The 17,326-nt window shown below is 46.0% G+C and overlaps 1 protein-coding gene across 1 annotated transcript in view; it reads right to left on the reverse strand.

The window, feature by feature from the left end:
• LOC146854130 (interferon-induced protein with tetratricopeptide repeats 5-like) overlaps positions 1 to 14,512 on the reverse strand; it is a 45,855-nt gene extending 31,343 nt beyond the window's left edge. Inside the window, exon 1 of the mRNA XM_085651899.1 lies at positions 14,411 to 14,512. The gene's annotated coding sequence lies outside the window, so the exon portion shown is untranslated. The remainder of the gene's footprint in view (positions 1 to 14,410) is intronic.
• Positions 14,513 to 17,326: the final 2,814 nt, after the last annotated feature.

Here is a 17,326-nt window from a genome sequence, read left to right on the forward strand (position 1 = left end):
AACAGATTAAGTCTGCAGGGGATCGTTGAACCGATCTCTTTCATAGCAAACATCAATCTAACGGATTCGACATCCAAGTTATTGTGGCACCTGGTGGACTGGGTCCGGCCTAGAGCAGCATAAACAGAGAATGTAATCCTAAAACATTCATTTTAAGTAAACATTTCAAGTATTGACCTTGCGTTGCACTGGTTGCATCACTATAAAATGATGCAGGTCACCAAACAGGGTCAGGCAAAAGCCAGACTTTCCTCACAGGCAAATCCTATGTCATAAGCATCGAAAGCCCTCGCTCTACAAAAGGAAACCCGAAGGAAATGCGAAGGCTTATTGACCACCATTCAGCCAGGAAAAGTGTCAAAAGAAACTGTACCGCCACAGCTAGGCTCTTCAGAGACATGGCAGCCTCATGGAGACGCGATACAAATCCGGCCAATGCTGTCCTTTTTCTCAATCCTGGTCGGTCTCACACTCCAAGTGTGGCCCAATGACATGACACTTGTCAATGTTTTAATTCATTTTTGTTATCAGTCATTTTAGCGCATGGGAAGGTTGGCAGCATGGGATGGGGTTCATAAGATATTCTGTAAAGACTTCTTCTTTCACATTATGCCCAAACCTAGATCTCCACTAATGCCTCGGAGATGGACGTGAAAATGCTTACTCTCCCAACTGGACCAATAAGCAGGATATTAGAAATACAGGGGCAGATTTACAAGCCCCTTGCGCGACTTTTGCGCTGCAGTTGCGTCACTTTTTTGTCGCAACAGCAGCGCAAACAATACGGCCTATTTACAACGTGACGCATCTAGGGAGATGCGTCACGTTGTAAAGCCCTGCGTCACATTATACCTGCGTCAGGTATAATCTATGCAGGGTGGGCGTTCCCACGCAGGAAGGCCTCGTAAAAGTGACTCAGTGAAATCTACAAGATTTCACTGCGCCACTCTTAGGACGCCACTGCGTCAAAACCTTACTCCTGCTTCAAGCAGGCGAAAGTAGTGACGCAGTGTAGTGGGGATAGGCCCAAACACGCATTGCTGGAGTTGCGTCGTGCTTGCGACACGACTCCAGCAATGCGTTACTTTTCCGGCAACAGATGCGTCAGAATTTCTGATGCATCTGTCAATCCTTGCGCCATAGTGCGCCGTATTGTAAATACGGCACATCTATGGTGGCGCAAGGGTTTCTAAGGGTGGCGCAGGGAAAGTGACGCATCTGTACAGATGCGTCACTTTCTTGTAAATCTGCCCCACAGTGCTTAGCGTAGACTCATGAAGCCTACTGGAATGCCCAATGCTAGCTGTAGGCCAGCAGTCCTTGTTGCAGACGTTTGTGGGAATGTTGCAATTAAGTACACTGTGCACAGTTTATCACAAGCAAAATGAGCAATGTCCACTATGCAAATAATATGCGTTTCATTTATGGTTGAAGCAACAGTACATAATGTGCTGATCTTTTTTTTTTTGACCTCCCATTTAGATTTTAAAAGGTACAAGACGGAAAATAAAATATATTAATGCATGCAACTGTATTAAAGTAGAGGTCGGGCTTCAAGAAGCCTCAGGGGTCACTCAGGTCAAATGTCAGCAAAGCACTGGGACTTTGGGTCTTCAGTGCCATCACTGCTACTGTTTTCCACGTGGTGTATAAGCAATGGGGCAAGAGTGCAACAGAAGAAACAAAATGGTACCTGGCGGGGGTTAAGTGGGATGAAAAAACTGGAGGATCTCTTATAGGGGCATGGTTGATTAATGCTGGGCGTGGCTTAAAACACTTAAGCTAAAAATCTGTGGTTAGCATAGTGTGGCGCCAGCGAGGTATTTTGCTGCTTCTGTCTCTGCATCCAGATATACAACATCACAAGTAACTTTACACTTACAACAAGTCGGGACTATTGGCTTTGTCAATGGTTGTTAGTTGGATAAGCTAAATAAGCAGCAACTATGACTTCGTTGTATATAGTATTGAAAATCCTTCCATTTTTGTGGGCGAGGTTGTGCGGCAGATCTAGAGCTGCCTACTTTACAGCTGAAAAAGCAGGTTCGATCCTCAGGTCGGCTCCACATCCTGTGATTCAAAACATGAAAATGTCCTCTTGTAATAAAGCACTCCAAGTTTGTGCTATATGAAACAGAAATGAGTCTCTTTGAAGTTTCACCAAAAGCAGTGATGGCGGGTACTATTGCAGAGTTAAACAAGCATTGGCATAGCCAATAGGTCTCGCCTTTGGGACCTTATAAGTGTTTAGCCATGCAACAGTTGCATAACTAAATACGTATAAGGTCCCAAAGGCGAGACCTATTGGCTATGCCAAGGGGCAGTGCGGCCGCGAAAGTGATAGGAATCGCGATCAAACATCAAAGCGGCCGCGCGGCCCCGAAAGTGAAAGTAATCGCGGTCAAGCGCGGCGCCCGCGCACATGCACTGTAGCTCTAGGCTGGCCTGGTAGCACTTTTTGGAGCCCTCTCAATAAGTCTTGCATGCGCTAGGTCAGGCGACACCTAAAAAAAAAGTTTCCTTTCACGCTGAGGGTAAAAATGGAGAGAGCCTGATAGGGACCCGTCTCGTCACCTTCTTTTAAGAACTGCCAGTGCTGAGCACCAGCAGAATCCGACCCAGTCAAAGCCCTGGTACCTGTTATAGACGGTCTAGAACACCGACTGGACTTGTGCACATGGAAGTCGATGGCGGTTTTAAGGCTGCTTAGAAAATCCTGCTACAGTCATTGAAATAGGTGTAATAAGAAAAATGCGACCTCTTACATGAGGTGGTAAGAAACGCTTAACCCTAAAGTGGTTGTCTCGTCCTTCACTGGTGTAAGCCAATGAACGGCACCCCGGCCACAGCAGCGACGTCTTGGGCCCCAGAAGCCGCGATCGTGGTCTCTGCTACGCCTATCCCTCCTGCGGCTACCTTCTGCGACTGCCTTCGTTTCTGGTGACGGCTCTACTTGTCATGTCTGTGGAGTGAATTAAGGGATCTAGCTTTAGGCAAAAATGCCATGCAGTAACAGTGAGGAAGATGACATGGCTTAGACGCATTGAAGAGTTGCTTTAAACATGTCGTTGCCCATCCTTGGGACCATGGAGGAACTTAAAAGTTTGAGTCTAATTGCATAAAATCCGCCAATAAGGGAGGGGGCAGGAGTACAATCGTGTTGCTTTGCTAGACTTGACTAATAAAAGTCTGTGGTGCTTGAAGATTGAACCTGGCACCCATTTGTAAAGTGCAATTTGCTTCAAAGACAATCAATGCACAAGGTTTTCAGGTGACATCATTTCAAGTATATATCCCTATCTGCTCCAAACATACTTTACGGTACGATATAATTCCGGTTAATGAATGCATTCTGAAACAGTTTAAAACATCATCATAATCTACTTTAACATCTCAAAACTTGCACCCATAACCAGTTACACATAGCAATGGCAAAACATTGTAGCTTTACTCGCTTGCCTTAACCAAGAGTCATGTGCAACAACCCACCAGGAGAAAACTCTCGCATAAGCCCTTCCCGGCAGTGCTGTTAAAGTGGAGAGGGGGGCATCACTGTGTGGCTGGGTGTTAGCCGCTACAAGGTGTTGGGCAAACAATGAAGCAACCAATCGGTACAAGTACGTGTGCTTTACGAAGGGGCCCTGTTAAAAAGACTTCAAGAAATACACAACTCATGCCAACATTCATTCAGGGATGCGCTGTAACTCTTTCCACTTGGATATTAAGCCTACAAGTACTTCGCAAGAAGCTTCCACCCCATCGAGCGCCAGCATTATCAGACCCCAGGCCCGTAGTGACTTATCAGGACGGTTGGTACGGATGTATGCGAATGGAGAACAATGCGCATCAGAGGCTGCGCAATGGACGGGCAGTGTCTTGAGGAAGAATTTCATTACCCCTTCCATGCGTCGATCGTGGGGAGCCGTCTGACGCACAAGTTCTCATGTGTGTCGGACGGCTCCCGCGCATCCAATGACATTGCAGAAGAAATCCCTCTGGTGCAGGCACCAGAGGGATTTTTTTTACTCCTCCAAAGCCTTGGGAGCCGGGGAAGAGCTTCCCCAGCACCCGAGGCCCTCCTTCCCGTTTCTGTGAAATGACGATCAGCGCGCACGTCGCACTGACGTCATTTCACAGAAACCGAAACTGAAATGAGCCTTTAGGCTCATTTCAGTTTCACTTTCTGCATGCTCAAGGGGCTATCTGAGCCCCCTGAGCACGTAGAAAGATGGGAGAGGTATCATTGGAAAGGGGAGAATCTCCAAGAGGGCGATCCCCAAGCAGGGATCCACCCACTGGATCCACCAGGGAGGGGGGAGCAGCCCCTTGGGCAAGGGCCTTTGCTCCCTCCAACAAATTTGGCCAAATTCAGTCTTTGGGGGCAGAAATCCCACTAAACGCCAGGGACTTTTTTTTTAGGCCCTTGTTTATACGGTGGGGCTGCCCAAAACGGGCATTCCAATTACCCCACACCCGCCACCATGACAGCCTATCTGCCCCCCCGGGGGGCTGAAAGCCCACTAGACGCCAGGGATTTTTTATGGGAAGTTTTAATTAGGATGAGGGCTGCCCACAACGGGCATGCCAATGCCCCCACCCCTGCCACAATTACAGCCTTTCTGCCCCCCCTAGAGGGAACATGGGGGCAGTAGCCCTCAATCTGCCTCCCCGGGGAGGCAGAAAGCCCACTAGAAGGCCGGGATTTTTTTTGGGGCAATTTTATTAGAGTGGGGGCTGCGCAAAACGTGCATGCCAATGCCCCCACCCCACCACAATTACAGCCTTTCTGCCCCCCCGGGGGCAGATGGGGGCAGTAGCCCCCAATCTGCCCCCGGGGGGCAAAAAGCCCACTAGACGCCAGGGATTTTTAGGGGGGCATTTTGAATTTGGGTGGGGTCTGCCTAAAACGGGCATGTCAATGCCCCCACCGCTCCCCCGCTACAATTACAGTCTTTCTGCCCCCCCTGGGGAGCAGATGGCACAGTAGCCACCAATCTGCCACTCCGGGGGGGGGCAGAAAGCCCACAAGAAACCAGGGATTTATTTTTATTCATGGAGGGGTGGGGGCTGCCCAAAATGGGCATGACGATACCCCCACTCCCCCCTAAGAAATTCCAGTCTTTCTGCCCCCCCTTGTGGGCAAAAAGCCCACAAGGCGCCAGCGATTATGCTGGCTTTTTTAATGCGTGGGGGTGGGTCTGCCCAGAAAAGGCATACCAAATCCCCCACCCCCACAAAAAATAGCCACAGTCTTTCTGCATATCGGGGCAACCAAGGTTCCCCCCAGGGCGGCAGAAAGCCTACTAGGCACCGACTTTCTTTTAGCAATGTGCCTACCTGCCGATTTTGGGCACTAGTACAGCTGGCACATCTGGAAACCTAGCAAACCTGTACATTTTTTTAAACTAGAAACCAAGGAGAATCCAGGATGGGGTGACTTTTCTAGCTCTCACCAGGTTCTGTTACCCAGAATCCCTTGCAAACCTCAAACTTTGTAAAAAAAACAATTTTTCCTCACATTTATGTGGTGGAAAGTGCTGGAATCTGCATGGATCCACAAAATTCTACCGACCCAGCATTCCCCAAAGTCTTCCGAGAAAAATGTTACCTCACTTGTGTGGGTAGGCCTAGTGCCTGCGACAGGAAACGGCCCAAAACGCAACGTGGACACACCACATTTTCACAGTGAAAACTGACCCTTTTTTTGCAAAGTGCTTAGCTGTAGATTTTGAGCCCTGGCTCTGCTGGCACCTGGGAAAACCTAGCAAACCTTACATTTTTAAAAACTAGACACCCAGGGTAATTCAGGATGGGGTAACTTGTCTGGCTCTCACCAGCTTCTGTTACCCAGAATCCCTTGCAAACCTCAAAATGTGTCCAAAAAAACACATTTTCCTCACTTTTCTGTGGTGGAATGATCTGGAATCTGCGTGGATCCACAAAATTCCACCCACCCCGTGTTCCCCAAAGTCTTCAGAGAAAAATGGTACCTCACTTGTGTGGGTAGGCCTAGTGCCCACAACAGGAAACTGCCCATAACGCAACGTGGACACACCACATTTTCACAGTGAAAACTGACCCTTTTTTGCAAAGTGCCTAGCTGCAGATTTTGAACCCTATCTCTGCTGGCACCTAGGGAAACCTAGCAAACCTATACATTTTTGAAAACTAGACACCCAGGAGAATTGAGGATGGGGTGACTTGTCTGGCTCTCACCAGGTTCTGTTACCCAGAATCCCTTGCAAACCTCAAAATGTGTTAAAAAAAAAGTTTTCCTCACATTTTTATGATGGACAGTTCTGGAATCTGTGTGGATCCACAAAATTCCACCCAGCCCGCATTCCCGAAAGTCTTCAGAGAAAAATGGCACCTCACTTGTGTGGGTGGGTCAAGTACCCGCGACAGGCAAGGGCCCAAAACCTATTGAGGTGACTTCAAAATTACCCATCACAAAACAACCTGGTTTTGCAAGGGGGGGGTCCCATGAGTTTTTGGCCCTGCACTCGGTGGCCATCTAGGGTAACCTTCCAAATCCACATATTTCTGAAAACTAGACACCCTGGGGAGTCCAGCAAGGTATGGCTTGCGTGGGTCCCCCAACATTTCCCTACCCAGAATCCCCTGCAAACCTCAAATTTTGTTGAAAACATCTATTTTTTTCCCCACATTTCTGTGTGGGAAAGCTGTAGGATCACCGGGCTGACACAAATTTCCTACCAGCCAGAGTTTCCCCAGTTCACGCAATAAAAATGGTACCTCACTTGTGTGGGTAGGCATGGTAGCTGCAACAGGCAATGGCCCAAATTGTACTGTGGAGACTTCAAAATTACCTATTACAAAACTACCTGGTGTTGGAGGGGCACCTGGGGTTTTGGCCCCGGGCTCGCCGCTATCTAGGGAAACCTACCAAACCCACACATTTCTGAAAACTAGTCACCCTGGGGAGTCCAGGAAGGTATGGCTTGCGTGGGTCCCCCTATGTTTACTACCCAGAATCCCCTGCAAACCTAAAATTTTGATGAAAAAAATCACGTTTTTTCTCAAATTTCTGTGTGGGGAAGTTCTGGAATCTACGTGGATCCACAAATTTCTTACCACCCAGTGTTCCCTCAGGTCTCCTGATAAAAATGATACCTTACTCGTGTGGGTGGGTCAAGGACCCGCGACAGGCAGGGGCCCAAAACGTATTGAGGAGACATCAAAATGACCTATCACAAAACAACCTGGATTTGCAAGAGGAGTCACCTGGGTTTTTGGCCCCGGGCTCAGTGGCCTTCTTGGGAAACCTACCAAACCCACACATTCCTGAAAACTAGACACCCGGGGGAGTCTAGCGAGGTATGACTTGCGTGGGTCCCCCAACGTTTTCCTACCCAGAATGCCCTGCAAACCTCAAATTTAGCTGAAAACAAATCCCTTTTTTTCTCAAATTTCTCTGTGGGAAAGTTCTGGAATCTACGTGGATCCACAAATTTCCTACCACCCAGTGTTCCCTAAGGTCTCCTGATATAAATGATACCTCACTCATGTGGGTGGGTCAAGTACCCACGACAGGCAAGGGCCCAAAACGTATTGAGGAGACATCAAAATGACCTATCACAAAACAACCTGGATTTGCAAGAGGAGTCACCTGGGTTTTTGGCCCCGGGCTCAGTGGCCTTCTTGGGAAACCTACCAAACCCACACATTCCTGAAAACTAGACACCCGGGGGAGTCTAGCGAGCTATGGCTTGCATGGGTCCCCGAACGTTTTTCTACCCAGAATGCCCTGCAAACCTCAAATTTAGCTGGAAAATGCACTTTTTTCTCAAATTTCTGTGAGCACCACAACCCCTTTTTAGATACCATTTGTATGGAAAAACCAGACACTTTCATCTGTAGCCCTTTTTTCCCATTTTTCAACAAAAAAAAACTGGGTACCTCTAGAATTCCCATGATATTGAAAAAAAAGGACGCAAATTTGGCGTGGATACCTTATGTGGTCAAAAAGTAACAGGGGCCTAAGCGCAAACTACCCTAAATAGCCAAAAAAAGGCTTAGCACAGGGGGAAAAAAGGCATAGCAGAGAAGGGGTTAAATACATACGGCCTGATAACACTACACTGGAGAGACTGGCACCAGTGTAGTGTTATCAGGCTGTATATATTTAATGGAATTCTTCCTCAAAATCAAACAAATGCTGTTTTTTGCATATTTATATAGCGCAAATTCACCCGAAGGTATTGGCGCTCTTTACATGATCACCAATTACGTTACCGAGACAATATACCACCGTAAAATAGAGACTAAGTATGTACTCTCAGCGGCACTTCAAGAGAGACGCTGAGTCAGTGCTTCACCACCATGCACATCAGTCCCGTGAATTCCTCATTACTTGATGCATTTTATCCAGTGACTACAAAGCCTTCACACTCTCTGCAGGCTTTTTGTTTCACTTTCGTAGCACTTTCCATGAGCACCAGTAACATTACACAGTGACATATTCATATTTTTTGTTGACACTGGGCAATTAATCAGCAGCTCTGTTAAAGACATTTAAGTAATGTCCTGAGCTGCTGAATAATCTCCTTGTGTCTACAAAAAATATGAAGCTGTAATTGTGTAATGTAACTGATGCTTTTGGAAAGCACTGACAAACGAAACAAAACGCGGAGAGCGAGCTGCTGCTCATGCGTGGCTTGATGAGAACAAAGAGTGACTCCAACAGGGATCGCCAGAGCGAGAGGGCGTGGCTCAGCAGCCAGAGCTGCAGACTTCAGAGCTGGGGATCCGTGTTCGAGCCTCGGCATCAGTTTGACATCCTGCGAATGATTGTGGGCAAATGTTCGCCCTAAAATACACAAAAAATAAAAATAAAAAACATTGATTTATCGGTATTGGAGGGGTGGTGTGGGGTCCACACAAGCACTACTGTGGGAGGGGTTGGCAGGAAAAAAAACCTAGCCCATTCCCACCTTAAAATGAAGCCAAAACCAAACTATTCTACCACAAAAAAGCCAAACTAATGCAAATATCACAAAGCCTAAATAAATCTAAAAATAATACAAGCAACAGAGCTGGAAGCACTGTAGGGAAGGCATCAGTAAAGTATCTGTGGCATAAAGAGCGGATGGGAGTAAAAAAGCTACATTCAAACGTAAGCAGGTAGAAAGCTGCAGTTGAACACTGACAAACACTAACAGAGCAGGAAACCAAGAAAGAAAAGAGTCCCCCAGAGAACAGATAAAGAATCATGGTGGAATGAGACAGTTCTTAGTCCCTGCTGCATGGTAGGAACGGAAGAGGGAAAGGAGGGACAAAGAGGCAGGACTGACCACTGGCAAGCAAGGATTTTTGAAGGACACTGACATAGACAAATGAAAAGCTGGGGGATGGCTTTAACCCAACATATGAAATTACAATAGGTCTCAAACGCTCAACCTAAAAATAAGGTTGTTCAAGACTTTAGAAGTACCTTTAATTCCAAAGTCGAATTTGCATATCATTTCATTTTAAAAGCAGCCTGCAAATCAGGGCTGTCTTTAAAAGGACAGTAGGCAACACAGGTGTGCCCACTTAAGTTCATCAAAGCCACTGGGCCTCTAAACTTGCATATCCTGCCATATACTACGGACTTACAGGTAGGTTGTAATTTCCAACTGTGATTATGTGTAATTGCCATGTACCTTTTCCACAGAGCACTGGCCATGGGTATGGTTATCTGAGCCCAGGGCACAATCAGAGTCAGAAAACCAGCATCTAGTATTCAAAATGGGGGCAAAAAATGGGAGGGGGGCACTGCAAACTGGTCTTGATTTCTCATAGCAGTGTAGTAATTCTTTGGTAATAACTGATTCAAAGTGAGTCCATAAAGAAGCTTAACCAGTTTTCTTTTATTTCAGACTTTCAGTCAATATATGAACTGTAGCCAACATGTGTTTCGTCTATGGATGTTAATCCCAATTACACTGTCTGGGATAGAAAAGACACACACACCATTTTGAACTATATCTCCTCATGGTATATTTTGCCTTTTTGTAGAGCGCACATCTCACTCTGGAGGGTATACAGGCATGAGATGAGAGGGGACTGGGCTGGCCGAGTCTGAGGTCTAGGCAAAGAGCCAGGTCTTCAGTGTGTTGTGGAATCTAGGGAGTGGAGGGATGGCTCTGATGTGCAGGGGGAGCTTGGGGGGGAGGTTGTTCCAGGCTATTGTCTGGATGTGAGGTACAAGAAGGTGTAGCCATCGGCTCTGACTCTGTGGATGCAGAGTATGTCAGTGAGCAGAAGGCTGGAAGAGCATAGATTTCTGGTAGGGAATTGGAAATTTATGCTGTTGTTAAGGTAAGAGAGACCTCGATTATGCACAACTTTATAACTGTTTGTGAAGAGTGTGAAAATGGTGTGTATGGGGACGAGGAGACAGTGGAGCTCTTAGAGGTTTGAGATGATGTGGGTACAGGGTGGGACTCTGAGTGTGAGTCTGGCTGCTGTGTTTTGTGTGCATCCCAAATGTGACAACTATATTGTAACCACCACCAGTGCAAGAGCCATATCAAACACTATATTGTATCAGAGTATCCCAGATTAATTGAACTGTGATACTTATAACTCACAATTGTCTTTGTTAATCCATGAACTGCAGGCAGCACAGCAGGAGCCGATCACTGCACACGTCTTCTGACTTGTGCTTTGTATCATTTAGGTGCTAGTTGTGAGGTATGAGTGCAGCCTGGGTCTCCTGGAGGAGTGCAGCATGACTGATTTTCTGATTTTCTGATCCTGAAAGGCACGCCCGTCTGCGCCCGTCCGCGCTAAGTCTGCGCCCTGCGCCAGAAACCCTGGCCACCATTCACCCCTTCATGGCATCAATCGTGGTTATTCTAGGGGGTCGCTTCTACAGTGTCGTCCCCAAGTGCAGGGCCACTGTAGTTTGATGGACCTAGAGAACCTGGGGGGTGGCCAGAGCTTTAAATGTGCTCATTGTGAGGCTTTCTTTCTCCTGGGTACTGCTCTCCGTCCCACGGAGGATGAGTGTGAACACAAATCCCTGCCTCTGAATCATTTTCGTCAGGGATATTTACTTAATGCCAGATCCCTTATTAAACATTCCAGTGAGTTTTTTGACTTCGTGTCCCTTCGAAAGCCCGATTGGGTCTTCATTACGGAAACCTGGGCCAGAGAAGGCTCTGGACCGGATTTAGTGGAGGCCATTCCCGGTGGATATTTGTTTGACAGGCAGGATAGAGAGGGGAGGGTGGGTGGGGGTTTAGGGATAATGTATAAATACATTTACTCCTGCTCCACCAAAGTCCTCTCCTCTCCTTCAGACAGCTATCAGGCCCTATATTTCTCTTTGAAAATTCTCCAGACGGAATGTTTTTTAGGTGTTGTTACTTACCGGCCCCCTGGACCTAGGGCATCCTTTGTGCAAAGTTTCAGCAACCGAATAGAGCCTATTATAACTAGCTCAAAGGTCCCTTTTCTGGGGGATTTTAATTTTCATTTGGAAAAAACGCTGTGTCCCGAAACGCAGGCCTTGTTGGAGGTCATGGACTCCTATGGGTTTCCTCAGCTAGGTAAGAGCCCTACACATACTGCGGGACACACCCTGGATGGGATTTTCTCCAATCACCCAAGGATAAAGGTCAGGGATTCTATTCCCCTCTCTTAGTCTGATCACTTCGCCATTCCTTTTACCCTTGAGATTGTAAGTTCCAACCAAGACCCCAATTTTAAGAACAAGGTGGAGATGAAAAGAAATCTTAGAGGGATTAGTAAGGAGGATCTGCTCATCAAACTTAGCAATTATAGCTGCCCCCCTTATGCGGATGTTAATACAATTTATGATGATTTCACCAGCTGGCTAATGCTAGCCCTGGACTCCCTTGCCCCTCTTAAAAAGCACTATGTGGCATGGAGGTTCCCTTCTGCCCCATGGTTCCCTGAGGGGTTGAGAAAGCTCAGACAGGTTTGTTGGCAGCAGGAAAGAAAGTGGCGCCTGGACCCCACTACTGTGCAAAGGGATCTGCACAAACTTAGGCTAAAGGAATATAAGGAAGCCATCAATAAGGAAAAGGACTCCTATTATACCAAGATGGTGCAATCCTTTGGATCTTCTAGGGAACTGTTCTCTATCGTCAATTCACTCCTAGCTCCCTCAACCACGGCTGTTACAGAGGTCTCTCAGGTCCTTTGTGATAAAATGGCAGCCTTTTTCCATTCTACAATTAGCGACATTTACTCCTCTTTGGAGAAGTTAAACTCAGTTGGACCCAAAATCAGCCTCCCTGCTGAGTATCGGGAAGGCCCACCGAGGGATTGCTATTTATGTTCCTTTCCCCCTATCTCGCAACAGGAGACTGAGCAGCTGCTAAGTGGGGTTAGATCTGGCTCCCCCCTTGAATCCTGTCCTCTCAAGATCTTAAAACTAGGGAGGGAGGCCATTGTACCCCCCTTGACTACCATCATCAATGCTGCTATTTCCTCCGGCCAGGTTCCTGCCTTATGGAAAACGGCGGTGGTTAAACCCTTGCTTAAAAAGGCTTCTCTGGATCCAACAGAATTAAAAATCTTTCGGCCCATTTCTCTTTTGCCGGTTCCAGCTAAGATCCTGGAAAAACATCTCAATGGTCATCTTAGGTCCTACTTGAGGGAACATCAATTACTGGATGGGTCACAGCATGGGTTCAGGAGTGAACACAGCACGGAGACGGCCCTAACCATTGTCTTTAATAACATCCGACAACAGGTTGATGCTGGCCATTCTACCCTACTGATCCTCCTGGATCTGACGGCAGCCTTTGATGCCATCTCTCCTGGCAGATTGCTGGGAAGACTTCGGGAAATCAGGATAGTGGATGTTGCACTCAATTTGCTCTCCTCGTCTCTTCTGAACCGATCGCAAGTAGTTAAGATGGGCCAATATCTCTCTGCACCAAAACAACTATCTTGTGGAGTTCCCCAGGGATCCTCATTGAGTCCCACTCTTTTCAATATCTATGTAGCACCGCTAGCTGCTGTGGTAAGGTCTTTTGGCCTGGAAGTGCTTTCATATGCCAATGACACTCAGATTTTGATTTCCATCACCGAGAGTGTCTCTGCCTCAGCACTCAATTTTAAGAACTGCATGAGAGCGGTGGCTGCGTGGATGGTTGAGAATTATCTGAGACTCAATGGAGTTAAAACGGAGGTCCTTATCTTCGGTGGGAAGACTGATATTTGGTCAGAGGCCTGGTGGCCTGATTCGCTTGGTTCCTGCCCCATACCCAGTGCTACTGCCAAGAATTTAGGCATTATTATGGACTCCACGCTTTCCCTGGGGTCTCAAATAAATAAGACAGTTGCTACCTGTTTTGGGGTGATACGGATTCTTAAGAAGATTTTCTGTTTTCTGCCCCTGCCTGCCCATAAAAAGGTAGTTCTGGCCCTTGTGGTGTCCAGGTTGGACTACTGCAATGCCCTTTATTTGGGGATTAATAAGGGACTTCTGCATCGACTCCAACTAGTACAGAATGCCGCCGCCAGGCTGGTGATGGACCTCCCCAAATTCCATTCAGTTGCTGCCACTATTAGGAGCCTGCATTGGCTTCCTTTGAGGATGAGAATTGTGTTTAAAGCCCTTTGTCTGGTTCACAAGGCTGTACATAAAAAGGGGTCAGAAGACATCAATAAAATGTTTCACAGATATTGCACTGGTAGGGGCCTTAGATCTGCAAATAAGAACGAGGTTGTTGTTCCCAGGACCAGAAGAGCCAGGTGGGGGAGGAGGGCCTTCTCCCTGATTGGGGCCAATTTGTGGAATTCCCTTCCTTCTAATGTTTCCTCTTTGGAATCCCATCTGGTTTTCCGGAAGTCCTTGAAAACCTGGCTTTTCACCTGTCCGTTTGCTGGGTCTAATGTGAATTGTTAGCGTTTACATCGTCTGATATCTCCTTCGTCGATCCAGTTCCGTAGCGCCTTGATGCCCCTGGGCTAAGTTTGCGCTTTATAAAACTTATATTCATCCATTTACTAAGAACATTAAAGCACATTGCATATGTTGCAGCTGACATTCAGACATAGAGAGACATAGGAAAGTCATTTATTCAACAGTGTTGTGTACCATGGACCTTGCATCAGGAAAACCTCTGTTATATGGATAGTTTTTAGTTCACACTGCCCTGGTGTTTACCAGGTGACATTGATCGAAGCCTCTATATGACAACAAAGGTGGATGTTTAAAATACAACTTTGATTTGTTGTGTTTTGATTCATTCCCTGATGCCTGCGTGGGCTGCTTACCCAGATCTTGCTGGATTTTAATGCTCCTGACTATTCCCATTCTTGGTTTGGAGTCCTAAAACTAGTGGAGTATCAAAGTTGAAAGAGGCCTGAAGCAAGCAAAGATAATCAAGATAACATTATCTAAAAAGGAACTTTTGAAGCTTACCTTGTTTTGCAGCCGCTTTATTCTTTACCGAAGTAAGATGCATCGCCTGTGACCTGTTAAATATGTTTGCTGAAGGTATAGGAATGTCTCAGACTCCTCCCCTTGACTCCTCCCCGTGGTTCAAAGTTGGCACTTGCATAGAAGTGTCCCAATAGTAGTGGAAATCATAGTCACAAGGTTAATTGATTGCATTCATGGTTTCTATTCCTGAGAAACGGAAAGTGTGCACCATATGAAATCAAGGGCCGTTATCTGCCAAAGGACAAAGTTCAGCACCTGTTTTTATGTGCCTGCGTTGGGTACAGTGAATTAATTTCCAAGCAGTACTAGCTGCAAATAAAGCAATCACAAACAGGTGCCTGGCTCTGCCTATCAAGATAGAGCCGCAGACATTTGCCTGCATTTTCAGTTAGTCGTGGCTATTTACCCAGCAGCTGGCCAAATAGTAGAAATGATACTATTTGTCCAGCTGCCATGGAAATATCAGAAAAACATCACTATTAACCAAACTGCTGGCTAAATAGTAGATATTCTGCACAGTTTTTGCAGTGTTTGACTGGAAGCTGCGCAAATTACAAGGAAACTTCACTGTTTACCTGGTCACAGGCTAAATAGCAGAGGTTTTGTATTATTGGCCAAAAACTTCACTCATTACTCAGCTGCTGGTAGACATGCACAATTAGGCCAGCAGCCGTGCAAATAGCAAACATAAGTATGTGGCTGCTGGTTAAATTACAGAAATTATTTATTATTTGATCAGTAGCCTGGCAAGTACCAAAGAAGTTTCAATATTGACCAGGCAGCTGGCTAAATGGTAGAAATATTGTACTGTATTGCAGGTGACCTTGCAAATAACTTGAAAATAACCCTTATTATTCTCCTGGTGGCTGGCTAAGTAGTAGAGAGTATGCACAACGTTGCCAATGGCCATGCAAATAGCAGAAGAACTTCAATACGTATCTGATTGTTGTCTAAACAGCTTAATTTATTTATTATTATGCTTTATGCAGATTTCAACAGGTACTTACAGCAAACAAGGAGTGGACACAATTGGCATCCATCTCATGAAAGTTCCTGATGTAATACTATTGAAATTTTAAAAAAGTGGTCGCAAATTCCACAGATACATTTTGCAAATGGAATAGTATTTTGCAAACAAACCCATCTACTCGGCTGGGATTGCAGAATAATGTAACTATAATTATTAATTAGCCAGTTGCCAATTTGCAACTTTCTATGATTGGCTTTAATCACAGGGATGGTGGCCTGTAAGGGACAGCAAACCACTATCTCTATAATTGCATTCCAAAATGGAAAAGGTTAATTTTTTTTTCAAAAGCAGCTCGTGTTCCTTAAAGTAACCAGTACTAGTTTAACTTTTTTCAGTTTTGGAAAACGTCTCCCCTGTGAAGTTGCCAAAATGATTGCAAAAGTAAAAGGGGTCCTAAGTAGACCCTATCTTCTTTGCAAATAAGTTACCACCCCAACTCGAGGGTCATTAGCTCATCAATGGTTTGCAACACCATTTGCAATCACAAACTATAAAAAAAAATCCTTTTCAAGTTGGAAAGGGGAGGGAGGAAACCCCTTTCATGAACCCTCCTATTTACAATTCAGATAAAATTGCAAATGTTCCTTTACTAGTAAAAAGAATTTTCCAAATCATGAAAAAGGTTTTTTACATAATAATAAGCACTTTTGTTTCCCGAAACCTTGTGGTTTTGTGACATGAGGCCCTTAGTGCAAAAACTGACTTAGATGCAGGCACTAAATTATAGGTTTAAAAGTCCTAAATGTTTGAATGTTTCAAAGTTATTTTGACAGACATGACACAAAATGCAACTCCAGTACACCATCGGTGAAGACATAGTACCAAATGTATGAAGCCTTTTCCCGTTCGCAAAAGGGCCGATTCTCAAAATCGGCCCTTTTGCGAATGGGAAAAAGCCTTTTGGGATGTTTCATCCCAAAAGGCCATCGCAAAATAGGGAATCGCTTCAGTGTTGAGTTTCAAGCAGTTGTTCCTCATCCAATCAGTGACTCTTATCATGCACCTGTGGAAGTTGGCTCTGGTGGTGGAGGGGTCTTCAGATAGCAAGAGGATGAGCTGGATGTCGTCTGCGTAAGATATGATGTTCAATCCATGGATTCTGACAATGTTGATTGGGGGGTCACGTAAGTGTTAAACAGAGTGGGGTTGGGGAATGAACTTTGATGGATGCTGAAGAAGATGATCTTGGGTTCCAAGGTGAAAGGAGATATGTGAATGCTTCTTTCTTGAGGAAGGCGGTGATCCACTTGAAGGTGTCCCTTTGGATTCCAATGCAGTGAAGTCTCTGGATGAGGGTGTGGTGGGATACGGTATTGAATGCTCCAAAGAGGTTGAGAAAGATCAGGGCAGGTGATTCTCAGCAGTTGAGGAGTGTTCTGATGTCATTTGTGGAGGCAATGAGGGCTGTTTCCATGCTGTGGTTCATGTGGAATCCGGATTTGGGGTGTTCAGCAGGCTGTTGTGCTCCAGGTGTTCTGTGAGTTGGTGGGTGATGGTCTGTTTCGGGACTTTGGTGGATAAAGGGAGCAGGTAGATGGGGCAGTAATTCTTGAGCTCATTGGGGTCAGGGGATGGCTTCTTGGGAACGGGTCCAACCTCTGCGTGCTTCCATTATTCGGAGAAGTTGACTGTAGTGATGGAAGCGTTGAGAATGGAGGAGAGCTCGCTGCTGGTCTTCTAGCTTCCAAGCTTAAGGATTTGGTAGGGACAAGGGTCTGAGCGTGATCCTGAGTGGGAAAAGAGTGAGTGGTGAGGCTGGCTGCAATACAGCAAGGCTAAAAGGAAACAAGAAGCTACGACAACAAAATCAAAGTAGCAAGGCAGATATTAGCAGCTGCGGCAAGACTGACAACATTACAACAAAG

This window comes from Triturus cristatus, chromosome 4_1 (genome assembly GCF_964204655.1).
Source record: "Triturus cristatus chromosome 4_1, aTriCri1.1, whole genome shotgun sequence".
NCBI lineage: Eukaryota > Metazoa > Chordata > Amphibia > Caudata > Salamandridae > Triturus > Triturus cristatus.